The sequence below is a fragment of the Talpa occidentalis genome, unplaced genomic scaffold, assembly GCF_014898055.3.
Source record: "Talpa occidentalis isolate TD23 unplaced genomic scaffold, MPIMG_talOcc4v2.1 talOcc4.10, whole genome shotgun sequence".
NCBI lineage: Eukaryota > Metazoa > Chordata > Mammalia > Eulipotyphla > Talpidae > Talpa > Talpa occidentalis.
Genome location: NW_023600993.1, coordinates 97,177,453 through 97,194,845, shown reverse-complemented (window position 1 = coordinate 97,194,845; position 17,393 = coordinate 97,177,453).

Genomic DNA, 17,393 nt, shown 5'->3' with positions numbered 1-17,393 from the left:
TTGGACTTGCATATGGATGCCCACACCTCGGAGGCATCAGTGGAGGTGATAGGGAACAATAACCAGGTGCTCCTAACCACCCCCCAAGCCAGGGAGGTACCAGCAGTCCTACAGGGGAGGCAGAACTCCCCCACCCAACAGTAATGAAAAGCCCTCCCCTCGGAATCCAGAGGGCATGTGGGAAGCTGGATTTCTATGTCCAGGTAATGAGATGATGCCCCCTTTAAGATCCAGTGTCTCTTAACACCGAAATGTTCAGGCTATGATTGGAAATCATCGTACCAAGAACCAGGAAGGCCTCACCTTCCCCTCCTCTTGAGTGTTCTAAATTATGTCTGACAGTTGAAGCCAAGCATTACAACATTGTCTGATCTGGTTTTAAGTGTATGTAGAAGAAATATTTATGACAATACTATAAATCAGGAGAAACCTCAGGCAGAGCCCGTAAGTTCTCTGCTTGCGCTTGGTGATAAGCAACCAGCAGCCCGGGAACTGTTCAGGCTGCCTGACCCCCAGTGAGGGGCTGGCTTCTTCACTTCATTTGTTTTTTTCCATAGGAACAAATTTAATAAAAGATGTGTAAGACAGCATTGTGAAAAGATACGAAAGAAAGTTTCATTTCGTTCAAAGCAAATTGATGGCAAAAGAATCAGGAGCCACAGACCCTTCCACCACAGCCACGTGGCTGATGAAGAGAAAACTTACCTAACCAAGAATAATCAGGGCATGTAAGATTTGTCAGTGCAGGGGCCTGGTGGAGCAGGGCTTAAAGTCTCAGCACTATCAAGCTATTGCCAGCCACCACAACACAAGTTCGATACCCCGGCCAGGGAGCTACCCACATGGCGCAACAGACCTCTCCTGTCTCCCTGCTGCTCCCCTCAGCAGTGTATTTCAGTCAGTCTGCCTGTTCTGCTCCCCGCTCTGTCTCTGGTGGATCCTCTCCCCCCCACAACTCTGGCCTATACCCCCGTTCTTGTATGCATCAATAAATAAAAGTAAATCTTAAAAAAAAATTTGACAGCGCACTTATGATTCCTGCAAGAAATTGTAACTTGAAATGAGAGACATCGCCTGCCGCCACAGTTGTACCAAAACAGGTATCATAAATAAAAGTGATAAAATTAACAAAAAGGTATCACATGTTCATTTTACCATTAGTGTGTGTCATAAAAAGCTCATCTTGTTTTTCTGCCCATAAAATGTTTTCTTGTTGATTTTGTCTTGTTTTTCTGGAGATCGTTTTGGATAAGTGGACTTCCATGGAAAAGTTTGCACTTTGGTATTATATTCTTATCACAGTGTTTGCTGCTGGCTAAGGTACGCTGAGCCCTTGGGCCTGAGTACCTCAGATACTTGGCCACCCACTATACTAGACGCACCCACCTGGGCAGTGGGACCCGAGGGCAGGGAGCAGGCACCCCGTGCTGCTCTCACCTGCTGTCTGCTCGGTGGGGCTGTACCCCCAGCAGGCTTACTCCAGGCGGTCCTCTCTGAGGGGTAGTTCCCCAGCAACTGTCCACACTGTGCTAAGGACAAGTGCACCCTGTGGGGGAAGCCAGCCCACAGGAGCTGTGCCTGCTGGAATCACTGGACACCTACCCCCCAAATCTTCACGTCTGCTTTAGCCTGACCTGCCTCTCCCCAAGGGCTGGGAAGTCCTCCTGGTTCTCTCCTGGCTTCTGGGGTTGCAGAACCAGCACCCGCCAGACCGGCCCCCAGCCACTCCCCTGCCCTAACTTCTGGGAGGACTAAGAGAATCGTCAGGAGATAATGCCCTGAATGTTCCAGACACCTTCCACGAACCCGCCCCTGCGTGTCCCTAATCTTTCTCTTTTTTTTTAAAGATTGATTTATTTATGCATGCAAGAATGGGGTACAGGCCAGAGGTAGAGGGGCGGGGGTGAGAGGATTCACCAGAGACAGAGTGGGGAGCAGAACAGGCAGATCAACTGAGGGGAGCAGCGGGCGAGTCAGGAGAGGTCTGCTTGCCCAGGTGAGTCACCTCCCTGGCCGGGGATCGAACTCGTGCTGCAGAGGCTGCGGACTGCTTCATAGTGCGTTGCTCCACCCCTTGCACCAGCAGGGAGGCCCCCAGCTAATCTTTCCTTCATTCTCAGGCCCCCTCAAAGCTGACAAGAACCTGCCCAGGCGTCCCACAAAGGAGAGTAAGGATTTGGGGTTCAGGTGGAGCTGACTGCGGGTTTTGCCACGGACACTCTGACTCAGTTACTAAACCCCAGAGCCTCAAACCGGAATCCCGGACGCCTCCTGAGGGAGGCTGGAAAACAGCCCTGAAGGAACTGGCGCCCCTTGACTTACGCGGGCGCGTTCCTCAAGTGGCCGGCAGGGGGCGCCGCTCGCCCAGCAAAGCCGCCGCCTTCCGCGTTCGTGCTGGAGAAGCGATTTTCACAATTCGGTGTGTCACCACACTGCTGTCAAAAAAGCCAGTCCAATCACTGCAGTTGTACTACTCCCTTTCCCCTGCCTCCCTTAATGTTTTCCTTATGGGAATAGGCGTGCATTCTCAAGCAGGCAGCCGTGCCCCAAGGGGGTGAACATTCCTAGGGGTGTCCATGGTTTGTGGACCTGCAGAGGTCCGCGGTCTGTGAACACATACCTGGTATCTCTGGTTTTTGAATTTCACTGAGAGGGCACAGTTGGAGGAAGAGTCTAAAAATGCAAATGAGGGAATCAATCAGGAAGAGAGCCTGGTCCCCCACCTGAAGTTAGGATGTCCTAGAATTTGGGGGGTGCAGCGATGCTGTCTGACCCCAGCAGTCCCTAAGGTGCTCAGTTGCCCCCAACCCTAAAGCCTAACTCCCAGGGCTCCACCCATCTTCCTGTCGGCTTCCCCCTGTTTTCCAGGCCTTCATCCTTCACCACCAAGCTGCTCTGTGTCACCATAGTTAGCATTTTTTCAGAGTGTTTTTAGAGAGTGTTACCTAAATGAAATGAAACACAGGTTTGCTTTCTTTTCTGGCTTCTTTCATCTAGCATAATTAATTTGAGATTCATCTGTGTGCTTGGATCTATGAATGGTTCATTCCCCGTCTGAGACCCAGGAGGACTCAGATCATTTAAGAGTTAGAGTTGGGGTGACCACCCAGGCCAGCCAGCAGAAGGGACAGGGCCGAGGGGACTCTGGAGGAGGCAGCAGAGAGTAGAAGTTTCCAGCTGCCCCAGCTCTTCCCCATCTGCCTACCTACCTTGCATAACATAAGGAAAAATTAACGTCTTACATGTGGAAACTGCTGTCTCGGTTTTTTATTTCCTGCAATTCTGAACGATTCAGTATTCCTAACAATAGCATGTGCCTGCGTTTTGTTCTTTAATCTGATTTTGCTGCCTTTGGGTTTTTTTTTTTTTTAAAGATTTATTTATTTTTTATTTATTTATACAAGCACTGGGCACAGTCAGAAGCGCGGGAGGGTGAGAGAATTCACCAGAGCCAGAGCAGGGAGCAGAGCAGGCAGAAGGACCGAAGTACACTGCTGAGGGGAGCAGCGGGTGGCAGGAGAGGTCTGCGCGCCATGTGGGACCCTCCTCCGGTGGCCGGGGAGCAGCTGGGGATTGAACCGGCGCTGCAGAGGCTGCGGGCAGCTTTGCAACCCAGCGCTCAACTGCTGCACCACCGGGGAGGCCCCGCCTTTGGGTTTTAATAAGACAATTCAGCCCATTTGAGATTAGTGCGAAAAAAATGTAACTTGTTTTATTCCTCCATTTTTTAAAAATATTTATTTATTTATACAAGAACCAGGGTACAGGCCAGATGTGCAGGAGGGTGAGAGGACTCACCAGAGACAGAACGGGGAACAGAGCAGGTAGAGTGACGAAATACACTGCTGAGGGGAGCAGCGGGCGAAATAGGAGAGGTCTGCCGCACCGTGTGGGTAGCTCCCTGGCCAGCGGGGATCGAACTGGTGCTGCAGAGGCTGCAGACAGCTTCACAGTGCGGCACTCAACTGCCTGCGCCACCAGGGAAGCCCCTATTCCTCCACTTTAGTTCAGGTTGCCTGTTTATTTCTCTCCTCTTTTTCTTTTTCTTGTTCTTGCAGGCTTGATAATGTGGCCATTTGTGATCTTTTTTCTTTTAGATGTTGGTTTTCTTTTCTACTTCTTCATTCTTCTAGCAGTGACCTTTTCTTTTAATATCTAGAATAAAACACATAATTGCAATTATATAATTTCCCATTATGTGAAAAGCACCACCTAGTCCCCCACATTATAATGACCTGTTTGTAATGGTCTCTCACATCATCATTCTCCAGCCCCCAGAGCGATGGAAATGCTTCATTCTCTGTCTCCACCAGCCTCTCCCCCTCCCCAAACACACGCTGAGTCTCTCGGCACTAACCGCCCTGTATTCTTATTATTATCCTTCCCTGATGATGCCTTTTCTCTGAAAAATCTGTAAATATCATTACATTGCTGTTTGCTTCCGGTGTAGCACATGAGATGGCGCTCTCGTTGTTTTTCTTCGTAAGTTACTTGTTTTCTCTTTCTGGAAGCTGGTAAGCTTTAAATGTATGCTCGGAAGTCAATCACTTTTTCAGGACATGTCTAAGGATGAGAATTATTTTTTGCAAGTTCTGGGTGGGATGTTTTTGTTGTTCATTTCTATTGTGAGTTCTGTAAATTCAGTGAATCCTTCATTTTTAATGGGAGTATTTTTTAGGTGGGCCTTGCAGCAACATTGATCTGTTACTTCTCGTGGTGCTGTGGGTCTTCTGGACGGTTCTCCTGGTAGTTGGGTTCCCTCTGCAGGGGCATCGTCCTGGGAAGCTGGGGAGACAGGAGGTCTGAGACGCCTGTTTCCTGTGCCTAGAGGTTGTGCTGGCCTCTCACGCCCCATGTGGACCCCCCTCCTCCCGTGGACCCCGGTGACCCCAGGGCAGTGTCCTGGATAGAGAGGGTGCAAGCTGCATGGCTTCTGAGGTCCAGGCTTTGAAACACAAAAACTCCTGTCTGTCACCTTCTCCTGCTCAGTGTGAGTGCCAAGTCCAGCCCAGATCAAGGGGGAGGAGAAAGGGGCATGACCTCTGGAAGGGAAGAGCGGCAAAGTCAAGGCAAAGTCTCTACTGTAAATTTCCTCCCTTTTTTGTTTTTTTTAATGCAGGTCTTCCATTTCCCCCGTTTTATGAATTTCCACTATTCCAACATTGAATAATTCAGATGTACAAGTCATAGGTTGCCCACCTCATTCCCTCAAACCAGTTATTTTACTCTCTTAATAATTTTCACCTCCTTGAATTTTTTATTTCTCTTTGATTTCTCCATTTGGTGTTCCAGGGCAGGTCTCAACAGTGGCCGCCCTCCTCTTTGATTCATCTCCCGAGATTTTTACTCTAGACATGAGGTTTTCCTTCCATCTGGAAGGGAAACGTCTGTGTGTGCCTATGTGCATGTGCACGTGTGTGTAGGTGTGTGCATGTAGGTGCGTGTGGGGGCGTGCGTGCTGAGTGTGTATGTGTGTGTGTTGTGTGCATGACGTGTGTGCTGTGTGCACACTGTCATCATTGATGTTATCATCGATTTCTGTTCGGCCGCCCTCTCTCGCCTGCAGTGAGTGGCAGCTGCTGTTCTCTGTGACGTGGCATTTTTTCCTCCCTCCCAGGGCCCGGTGGCTGTGCTGGTGTTTCCTTGGCTGGCTCCTGGGCCCCTGTTCAGCTGCTGGGGGTTACAGCAGGGTTGGCCCCTTGAGTGGCCTGCAGCCCAGCAGACCTCGCCCTCTGGCTCAGCCTGGCTCCAGCTGGCAGGTGTGGGTCCCAGAACTTCTCTCTAGTGTCCTCGGCTGGCACTTCCCAGGGCAGGGGAGTCTGCGCACTTGCTTACTCCCCCACCACCTCTGGACTCCAGCTCTAGCCCCAGAACCTGTGTGTGGGCAGGTGCAGCCTCTTCCGCAGGAGAGCCTGGGTTTCCCTAAGTCAGGGCCCAGGTTTTACTGCTTTCTTCTGGGTCTGAGCCCCTGGCCCCCGGCTCTCACTGGACCAGGTGGCAGCATGTTTCTCTGCTGGACTCCAGACATGAACAACAGCTTGCCTCCACCCTAAATCTCAGACGCTGCTTTCCTCAAGAAAGATCCAGTAGCTGGCTTTATTTGAAGGATGAGGGCAGCAAGAACATATTCAAGCTACCATCTCCCCATAGTACTCCGAGGAAATCCATTTTTCAAAAGGCCAAAATAGGCCAGTTCATAGGCCACGGTACAATAAAACCAGAAATCATCAGCCAGAACACCAAGCCAATATAGCAACCAAAACCGTCACCACAAACAAAGCCCCTGAAGCCATGAATATCCAGTTCATATTCTTTTAACTACTCACTGGATTAAAGAGAAAATAAAAATAGAAAATTTTTTAATTCTTTCTAATGAATAAACATGGAAGCACAAAATGTAAAAATCTAAGAGACTTGACTAAAGAAGACTAAAGACACAGATTTAAATAACTGCATTAGAAAAACAAAGGGAAAAAATTTAAAAAGAAGGAAAACAAAGGGTTAAAAGGAATGAAGAGGTCCCAGGTAAAGGAAACAGATGGAACATTCACATCTCATGCTGCTCCCACTGGACACCTTCTTAAAATACAGTAAAAGGCCTTTATTTCACCTTTATACTTTATGAAATTTCAAACCCCCAGGGAAGGCAGAGAATGCCACAATATACACTGAATACAAATACTCTGCATTCACAATTGTGATGACTTTGCCACATTTGTTTTATTTCTGTCTCCCTCTTTTTTCAAAGATTTATTTATTTATGCATACGAGAACTGGGGTGTAGGGCCTCCCTGGTGGTGCAAGGGGTTAAGCACAGCACTATGAAGCAGCCTCTGTCTCTGTCTCTGGTGCATCCTCTCACCCCCCACCCCGCACCTCTGGCTTATACCCCAGTTCTTGTATGCATAAATAAATATATCTTTAAAAAACGCACACACAAAGAACTGGGGTGTAGGCCACAGGTGGGGGGAGGGGTGAGAGGATTCACCAGAGTGGGGAGCAGAACAGGCAGATCTACTGAAATACACTGCTGAGGGGAGCAGCAGGCAAGATAGGAGAGGTCTGCTGCACCATGTGAGTCAGCTACCTGGCCAGGGATGGAACTCGGGCCCCAGGGGCTTGATAGTGCTGTGTCTTTAACCTCTGTGCCACCAGGGAGGCCCCCAAATCCCTTTTTTGAGGTTAAAAAAAATCCTAGGAGACCAGTCAGTTTTCTTGATTGCAAACCATAGAAGTTGACTCAGGTGATTAAACCAAAAGTGAGGTTTTTAAATATTTTTTTTATTAGTACTTAAAACTATTTCTGACATTTGTTCAATTTTTTTAAGGATGTATTTATTTATACAAGCACTGGGGTACAGGCCAGAGGAACACAGGAGAGTGAGAGAATCCATCAGAGACAGAGCAGGGAACAGAACAGGCAGAAGGACCGAAATACACTGCTGAGGAGAGCAGAGACAGGAGAGGTCTGCCACGCCATGTGGGAATCTCCCTTGCTGGCCGGGAATCAAACCGGCACTGCAGAGGTTGCGGACAGTTTCACAGCACTGCGCTCAACCCATTGCACCACCAGGGAGGGCCCCAAAAGTGAGTTTTTAGACACTGAATAGCTCACTACAGTGTTGTGAGGGCAGCAGGTCATGCCCCAAACTATGCCTAGAGCTAAGGAAGAAATGTGGCTGCTATCCCCATCCCCCACTCTTTTTTTTTTTTTTAAGATTTATTTATTTATTTACAGAAGCACTGGGTACAGTCAGAAGTGCAGGAGGGTGAGAGAATTCACCAGAGCCAGAGGGGGGAGCAGAACAGGCAGACTTGCGCTGCAGAGGCTGCGGGCAGCTTCGCCATCCAGTGCTCAACCGCTGCACCACTGGGGAGGCCCCCCATCCCCCACTCTTTGCAGGTCCCTGACTTTGCAACCTCATGGGGACGCCACCTTCAAAGCCACAGCTTGTGCCACCCAGGCCTATGAAAATGGAAGCCCCACGTGGAAGGGGATTTCCCAAGTAATTCATTTCCAATTCATTCCACGAAGGTCAAACCCACGCATCCTAACTGTGAGGGAGGCTGGGAATTTGAGTTCTGACTGCCACCCTGGAGAGCTGGTACTTACGATCACAAATTTCTCCCGAACATAAAAGGCTACTCAAAAGATGATGGGAAGTGATGAACAAGACAGATGTCTACTAGAAGCAATAAAATAGATACACTCCTCGCGAGGCAGATAAAAGATAAGTGAAAAAGGACAAAGATGTTTAAGAAGCAATTCTGGGAGTGTTAGGGGTATCGGGGATGCCCTATAACAGTAGGACTGATCATCTGGAATGGTGTTGGCTCATCGAAAGATAACATAAACTGTGAGTGCAATGAAAACTTTTCGAGTAATGACATTAAGAAGAGTCAAAAAGAAATATGTGAACTAAATTGTAATATTTAATACAACACATCCAACGTATTATGACATAAACGTAATCAACATGCAACTTATTCATGAGACATTTTACAATTTTTTATACTAGATCATGATGTTACCGGAATTATGGGTATATTTCCTTGACTGGGAATCGAACTCAAGCCCCAACCATGGTGGCGAGAACACTGAGTATTAACCATTAGACCACCAGAGTTATAGGTGTTTACCTTAAGTAATCCCAGAACTTTGCGATGCTCAGGCAAGCAGGAGGAAATTTTATTTAAGAATCAATACTAGGGCCTCCCTGGTGGTGCGAGGGGTTAATATGCAACCTATGAAGCTATCTGTAGCCACTGCAGCATGAGTTCGATCCCCAGCCAGGGAGCAACCCACATGGCACAGCAGACCTCTCCTGTCTCACCCCCTGCTCCCCTCAGCACTGTATTTCAGTACATCTGCCTGTTCTGTTCCCTACTCTGTCTCTGGTGAGTCCTCTCACCCCCCACACCTCTGTCTGGCCTGTACCCCAGTTCTTGTATGCATAAATAAATAAATCCTAAAAAAAAAAAAAAAAAAAGGAATAGCTACCAAGTAGGACTCCCAGGCTGTAGGTGTGCTGAGAGAGGCTAGCCATCACTAAGTGGGTTTGTATCTAGGGGTTCAGATTGTCTCATGCTCATCATTCTAAGGCCCATTGGTTTCTGTGATTGGTCCTTTTCTCCATTGTCTCATCCCCCTGCATTAATGCAGCTGGGCTGGGAATTAGATCCTGCTTCCCAGCCCTTATCTTAGAGTTTTTTTTTTTCTTTTATTGCCTTTTATGCGGATGTGTTGTTTGCTCTCTTGGAATTTACTGCCCTTTTCTCTGAAGTCTCCCTAATCTTCTGAGGCTCCCCCACCCTACACTACTCTGTCCCTGGTGGCTGTCACCTGTCCCACAACTCAGTGACAATGTGGCAAGTATTTTTTTAATATATATAAACTATTTTGCAATAGAGTATTTTTTTTAAAGATTTATTTATTTATACAAGAACTGGGGTACAGTCAGAGGTGTGGGAGGGTGAGAGAATTCACCAGAGACAGAGTGGGGAGCAGAACAGGCAGATGGACCGAAAGCATTGTAACAGGGTGGTCCCTATATAAAATAGGCAGGTTTGCAGGGTTTGGGCTGCCTCTCTCCCTACCCTGTAACAGCACTGCTGAGGGGAGCAGCAGGCAAGGCAGGAAAGGTCTGTTGCACCATGCAGGTTTCTCCCTGGCCGGCCGGGAATCGAACCCGCGCTCAACCTGCACTCAACCCCCTGCGCCACCGTGGAGGCCCAGCAAGTATTTTAGATTTAAATCCAGCCACTTCAATTCAGGACACTCACATTGTAAGTGCTCAACGGCCACAAGTGGCAAGTGAGCACTATACTGAAAAGTGTAGAGATAGAAGAAATAAAATAGAATCCTATTTCACTTAAAAAGAAAGTCAAGGGGCCTCCCTGGTGGTGCAGGGGTTAAAGACACAGTGCTATCAAGCTCTCGCAGCCACTGCAGCACAGTATGATCCCTGGCCAGGGAGCTGACCCACATGGCACAGCAGACCTCTCCTGTCTTGCTCACTGCTCCCCTCAGCAGTGTATTTCAGTAGATCTACCCATTCTGCTCCCCACTCTCTCTGGTGAATCCTCTCACCCCTCCCTCCCCCCCCCACCTCTGGTCTACACCCCAGTTCTTGTATGCATAAAAAAATAAATCCTTAAAAATATAAATTCAAGATGTGTTAAAGACTTAAATCTAAAAAATAAAGCTATTAAATGTTAGAAAAAATCATGACGTATATGATCCTGGTCCTCAATAAGATCTTTCTACCATCTGTGGGGTAAAGAGCCAGATAAAGTATTCACATATACATATGCAAAGAGCTTTTGCAAACTAGTATCAGCATAAAAATGGTCAGAAGCTATCATGAGATTATTCATAGAGGAACAAATCCAAATGGTGAATAAATGTAAAAAGATGCTTCAGTCTAGCCGGGGAAATGTAAATTAAATAACAATGAGATATCACTTTACTCACAGAGGGAACACATAACACTTACCCAGGCTGGGAAGGGACTCTCTTTACATCACAGTAGCCATGACCTTGTTGGAAAGCAATCTGGCAACTTATATCAAAATAAAAGAGCTCCGAGCGTCCTCTGACCCAGCAGTCCCACGCCTGGGAATCCATCCCATGGAAATAAAAGCACCAGAATATATATGGATGTGGACGTTCGCAGCAACCATGAATTTAATAGTGGAATGGACCCTGATACATCTGTATCATTAAAAAAAAGAATTTCTTTACCTTTCTCTACTGACTTGAGAGAATGTCCATTTCTGCAGATGCCGAGAAATGCAAGAGACAGGGAGAGAAAACCATGTACACACATGAACATCCAATTTTCTGAGCATAAAGAAAGATATAGAAGGATGGAAGCATTCTGCAAGCAAGGTTATCTGGGAAGAGGAGAAGTGGTACAGACAGAAAAAAGGGAGGGAAAAGAAAGAAAACCCTAACAGGATGAAAGTGAGAAGGGCTTTAAGAAGCTATTACACGTCAAATGAAACAATTTTTGTAATGTCATCATGCGTGTTTGAAAAGAACAAATGTTTCTAGATGAGTCTACTTGATAAAGCTTGTCAGGCCTGGTATTCAAATCCTCTGCATTCCTGACTTGATTTTTAACTACTTGCTCTGTAGCTCGCAGGTATATTCAAACTCCCCACGAAGCAGTGGGCTTGTTGTTTTCTCCTTGCAGTTTACAAATTTTAGTATTATAGGTCTCAAACCTATTTGAGTAGGCACATTCAAGCATACAGGTTACACTTATTGATAGAGTGAATATTTTCTCAACTTACATTTTTGTCTTTTCAAATAACACTGATGATTTTTGCCTTGAAATCTGTTTTGCCTAGAGCTGAGATTGCTTTCAACCCTTGCTTTTCTTACCTGGCATCTGCCTGGTATACCTTTGCCATATTAGCGTTTTTGATCGTTCTGTTTCACACTGGTTTTGCTGTCTCTTGTCAAACGGCATGCAGCTTGACTTTTTACTCAATTCAAGCGTCTGTCTTTTAACAGTGCCTTTAATATATTCACATGGATCATAGTTATTGATATATAAGCCCATTGTTTGCTGATTTACCTTGTGTTTTCTGTTGTGTATGCTGTTTTCACAGCTCTCTTTCATCCTTGATAGCATTTATTTTTTTTGATAGCATTTATTTTTGATAGCATTTTATTTGTTCCCAATTAATTTTTCTTCTAATGACTTGCAAAGTATATCTTGTGTTCCTCTTATCTTTATATATTTGACACACATAGTTAAGCAGATTCTTTTTTTACGGTTTATTTATTTATGCATACAAGAACTGGGGCGCAGGCCAGTGGTGCTGGGGAGTGAGAGTGTTCACCAGAATCAGAGTGGGGAGCAGAACAGGTGGATTGACTGAAATACACTGCTGAGGGGAACAGCGGTTCATGGGGATGTTTTTCCGGAAAGTTGCAAACCTAAGAGAGGGAAAAGACTTGCCCTGTCCCTTCCCTTTCTGTGGGATGCTAAGAGTGTCACCCATGTGGTGTCTCATTGTGTCAGTAGCAGCTACTTCCTGCAACACCCTCAAATCCAGCTGGCAGTTGGGTCAATATTTGCAGACCAGCCTCCCTGTGCCCTGAGCCTTGGCTTGGAGGGCTGAGTCCCAGCCCCACAAGCCCCTCTTCTGAGCCTGCGCTGACCCCTCCTCATAGGTCTGCATTTTGGGAATGTCAGGAACTGTCTTGGTTTTAATCATGCCGGTGTTTTTCCTTTTCTCTTCCAGCCTTTGAGATGCTGGGTAGATGCTTCCTGCCTTCACGGCTCCTGTGACACCTTAGACCTTCCGTTCCCTTTTTAGGTACCTACTTAACATCTCTCAGCCTAGTTAACATGTCCTGCTATAGCTTTGTTGTAGTCATTTCAGCAGTGGAGTTGTTATTAAGGGCCAGACAGATGCTTTCTAGCACCTACCTAGACCCTCTTGACACATCCCCTCAATGGGGCAGGCCACCCCCAGCCACGAGGTGGCTGTATTCCTCAAGGGAGACATTAAGCCTCTGAAGGAAGAGAGCATCCTTTAAAACAGGGTCAGTCAGTTGCAGAAGCTTGGCCCAGAGAGCATGAGCAGCACGAATGCCTGCAGGACACTCGGGAGTGACAAGAGGACAAGTTATAGTCATCATAGCCTGGAGGAGAGCAGGCGTCTCCCAGTCAGTATCTGGACCAGCTGAATTCATGCGAGCACTGAGTCCGACATAACCTCGTGAGCAAAACAAACCTGAGCTCACATGGCTTTTGGAAAGAATGGGTTGGCATTGGGTTAGGCGCCAAAGGCAGGTTGGGTGGACACCAGCCTTAGAAGCACATTCACTGCAGCAAGTCTGCTGCTGATTGGCCGGTCTTCGAAGCACACACTATCACAGACTGGCTGGTTTTAGACGCGGGTTCAGGCTGGTGAGTTGCCCCTGACCTACTAGACAGGCTTAATTCCTGTTCCGGGTGTTACTTATTACCAGAACTATGGAAATCAGTCTTTCCCTAGGAGAATGTAGGTTTTAATATTCACCTCCTACTTGGTCTTCCTGGATCTGTCTGTGTAGCCTACTAACCACTCTCAATGCAGTCTATTCACAGCAACCTATGAGATCTTTTTTCAAAATTCAGATCAGATCTCTTGCTTACAACCCTCCAATGGATTCCCCTTACAGCAAACCAAAACTCCTCACAGCAGAGGCCTGCATTAGCTGACTTCTCCCTACCCTTCTCATCCCTTCCCTTTTATGATCTATCCTCATAGTTCAAATCAGGATCCCCACCTACCTGTCAGTCTTTCCACACTGCTGTCCCTTTTGTGTGGAAAACCCTGTGCTTCACCTAGAAAACTCCTATTCATCCCTCATGGCTCAATATAATCAACAGGCTGCTTGGGGGATTCTATGGCCATGCAATCTTCTTGCTTTAGATGGTGGAAGGTGGACAGGTGAACCTAGTAATTCTCTCATTACATTTGTCACAGTGGATTATCATTTGCTTACTCACTTATTTCTTTGCTTGCTGGCTTGCTTGCTGTGTGTCTCCTCTGCAGGCTGCGAGTGCTCTGAGGACAATGTCCACAATTGTTTTGCTCATCAGTATGTAACCAGCGACTGGCCTACATTAAGGACTCCACAAATGTTCATGGAAAAACCCTTGGGTAGGGGAGTCTTCCTACAATGAACAGGAGCCTCTCCACGTGGTCACTCTCCCCAGACAAGCCTCCAAGGCCAGGCACCCTGGCAAAAGGGGGTCTTCATTTCTTCTCTAATGGCCACCTCAGCTTCTCACCCAAGAGAGAGGTGCTCTGGGCAACCCAGGTGAGTTCAATAAAATGCTTGGAGCAAAGGAAGCATCGCCCATTAAAGGAGCCCCCAACTCTTACTCGGGCTCTGATTTCCTTGCGTTACAACTGGAGGGGTAAAGGCAAGGGGTAGTGAGTCAGAGGAGCCCACTCTCTCCCACCCCATGCTTGTGCATGTACACACACACACACACACACACACACACTCACACAGTCACTTATAAGAACTTCCATAGACTAAATTGCTACTCTGAGCTAGAAGCAGGACCTTTACTTGCTCTACCTTGTGTAACTTCCTCCCTTGCTCTGTAAGTTCTACTATTTCTACTATTATGTCTTTTTTACAGATCAGGATAGTGAATTTCAGAAAGGTCAAGCAAATTGTCCAGGACACTTAGGGAAGAGGGCAATATTCAGGCAGGATCACCATCCCAGTGGTTTAAGTATTGAAATTCTTCCATATTGGTAAGTTGTAGCTGCTTAGAATGTTTTCCCCACATGATCAACAACCCTGACCTCTCCCTCCACCCCTAAGCCCTTCACTGCCCCACAGTCCGGTAACTAAAGGGTTTTTTAGGCTCTGGACATATGGAGGTGGGGGGAGGAGCCGTGAAATCCTCCAGGAATCTTCTCCGGGAGCTGTCCGTTCTGATCTGTCAGTACTCATGCCTCACTGGTTGCTAAATATTTTGCATTATTATTTAGGATTTTCTGCTTTTGTTGTAACCAAGGTCTTCCTGCTGCAGAAGCAGATCAGGGCCAGGCTTAGCATTTACCTCCCGTCCAGACAGATGCAGTGGGCTGTAAACCCTGACACCCAGGGGAATCGACAAGCCCTCTCCTCCCCCGCCACCCCGTTTGAGTACAGAAAACAGCAGATCCACCAGATACTAGCTCACTTAGCGTTTTCTAAGAAATGACTGAGCCATTGCTTTGTGTCTGCTCTGAGTGAAACTCTTTACAAGGGGACTCGGCAGGGGGCGCTCCAGACATAAACAATAGCCATTTGGTGGTTTCCAAAGCAGGGGCAGGCAGAGTTGAGTCCACTTCTTCAAGTCCCAGGTCTGCCACTTAAGAGCCAAATAGCCAATGACTTAACCTTTCTGGGATTCATATTCCTCTTGTGAAAAATGACAATAATAATAATAGTAATGATTCCCACTCCAGAAGATTGAGTTGAAGTTTAAATTAGATGCATATGTGAATAAAATTAATGTAAAATTCTTAAAACAGTGCCTGGCCCCTACCCTAATGTTATCTGGATAAGTCGTGCCTATTAGCTTTATTGACTGGGTGTGCTAGATTTTGCAATCTCGTTGAATATGCTCCCCAAAGCTCCAACACACAGAGAACCTGAGATTTGGGCCTGTGACCTGCTGGCCAGCAGGTCGCGCTGGTCTCACACTGGCGGTGGAGCCCATCCCTGCTGGGGCTGACAGCTGACTTCTCGCCACGGTCTCGGTCTCCGAAGTCCCCTGCCCCTCTTTCTGCTTCCACTCACACAAAGACACCACAAGTCCCAGTTCCTGGAAGAACAATCTTGGCAAATTAAGTTATCGTGAGTTATGTGAACCCCCAACCTGCAAAAGCCAATGCTAGACTGGCTGTCTGCCTCCTGCCCTTTGCCTCCCACTTAAAGCACCAAGTCACCATGAATTTTCTTAATGATACTTTATTCCCCCATTTTAGTCATTTTTCTTCTCTTTCTATTCGAGGCAGAGGGTTCTCTTAAGGGAGACCAATGTGTCAGAAAAGACCCAGGCTTTGAAATTTGATTGGATTTGAATACTAACTTTATTGCCCCTCAAATATCCCTGGGCAAATGTCTTAACCTCTCTGTGCCTCAGTTTCCTCATTTGTGTAGTAAAGGTAATAAGAGTATGTACCTTAAAGGAATGTGAGGGTCAAAGGATGAATCATGTAAAGACCTTAGAACAAAGTTTCACATCTATCCAGGCATAATAAGTGAATTGAAGAATGAAATGCCCAGATTGTTTCCAGTGCGTAGTCTTGTAAGATGGTGGTCCCCAGGAAAAGGGGAGGTTCCAGGGTCCCTGCTCCACCCAAGGGAGGGAGGAGCTGAGCAGGGAGGAAGAAGAGGCTGGAGAGTAGACTGGAGAAGGAAGGAAGCAGGATGGAGAGCAAGAAGGAGACCTGAAAGAGGCACCTGGAGCAGAGGGACATGCTCTTGCTTCTTGGTCCTAGAGTGGTTGAAACAGCTGTGGTGAGAGACCCTTGGGGAGGTTAACAATGGCAGCTTTTATCTTGATTTTGAGTTTGCTCTTTTCCTCCCATACTTGTCTAGCTGTTTTTTACCCTTTTCCATGGGTCCCTGCCAGAAGGTGCTTTAGACTTGTGGCAGGCTTTTGGGCCTTGCTTTGGGCCAATCCTGTTTGGCTGAACTTTTACCCACGAGGGGATGAGTAATTTTGGGTGCTTGATTTGGAAACTATATTCTTTGTCTTTTTTGTATTGTACACTAACTGTATTAAAGTTTCTTTCCATGAAAGGTCTATATGTTTTGTCTTGATGCAGTGGATGACAGAACCTGTTTAGAGCAGGCAGGTTTGGGGATTCTGGGGTATTCCTCGCCATGCCCTATAACAGTGTAAAGAGAAAGATGTGGGCTTTGAAGTCACATTGACTTTGCTGTGTGGCCTTAGGAAGTTCCTTTGCATTTACAACCCTCAGTCTTCCTCATCTGTAAGATGGGCTCTTTAATATGCCATGGAAACTGGATAGTTTTCCATGAGGTAACGTTACAACGGTCCCGGACAGAAGTCTTGGCACATAGGAGACCCATAATAAATGTTGATTCTATTTCTTTTAGTAGACAAACGTAGGTTTTGACATTTATGAGCCACTGTATCAGAAAGCCTTTTGGTGTGGTGGCAAGGATTATATTTCAACAATAATTGCATACTTACAAAGAATCGACCCTAACATGAGTCAAGTTCATAGAGACCCACCATTTGCACACCATTTCTTTGTATGTGTCTATTCAACGGGGCAGAAAATAAGCTATTCACCATGCACATGCACCAGATACACTCTAGGTCCTGGGGAGGCAGCCAGCAACAAGATAGTCAGCATCTCTGCGTTGTGGAGCTTACCACTCATGTTGAAGTCAGAAAAGAAAAAGATGACATCCAGTACTATGAACAAGATAAAAGAGCAGAGTGGGGGTGGAGGGCCTGAGTTAGAGGAGATAGGGTGATCAGGGAGACTTGCCTGGGGACGTGAGAGCACTACCCGGTAAAGTGAAGGTGTGAGCCGCCTGGTACTCAGAGGGAAGGGCACTCCAGGAGAGGGAAGAGTAAGTGCAAAGGCACAGAGGTAGGAAGAAAGTGTGTGTTTGAGGAGTGAGTACTTTGACCTGTAAGACTCAAGCAGAGTGAGCAGGGTGGGGGAGGGTGGGGGAGTAAAACAGAGTAAGTCAAAGCAGGATCTTATAGACCATGGTGAAGATTTTGTCTCTCTAAGCCTCCACTGCTCTAAAGAACATATTACAGCAAAGGTGGATGCTGATGGAAAAGACAAGCATTGATGTTGCCCGGGAGAGGGGATACTTCAGAAGCAAG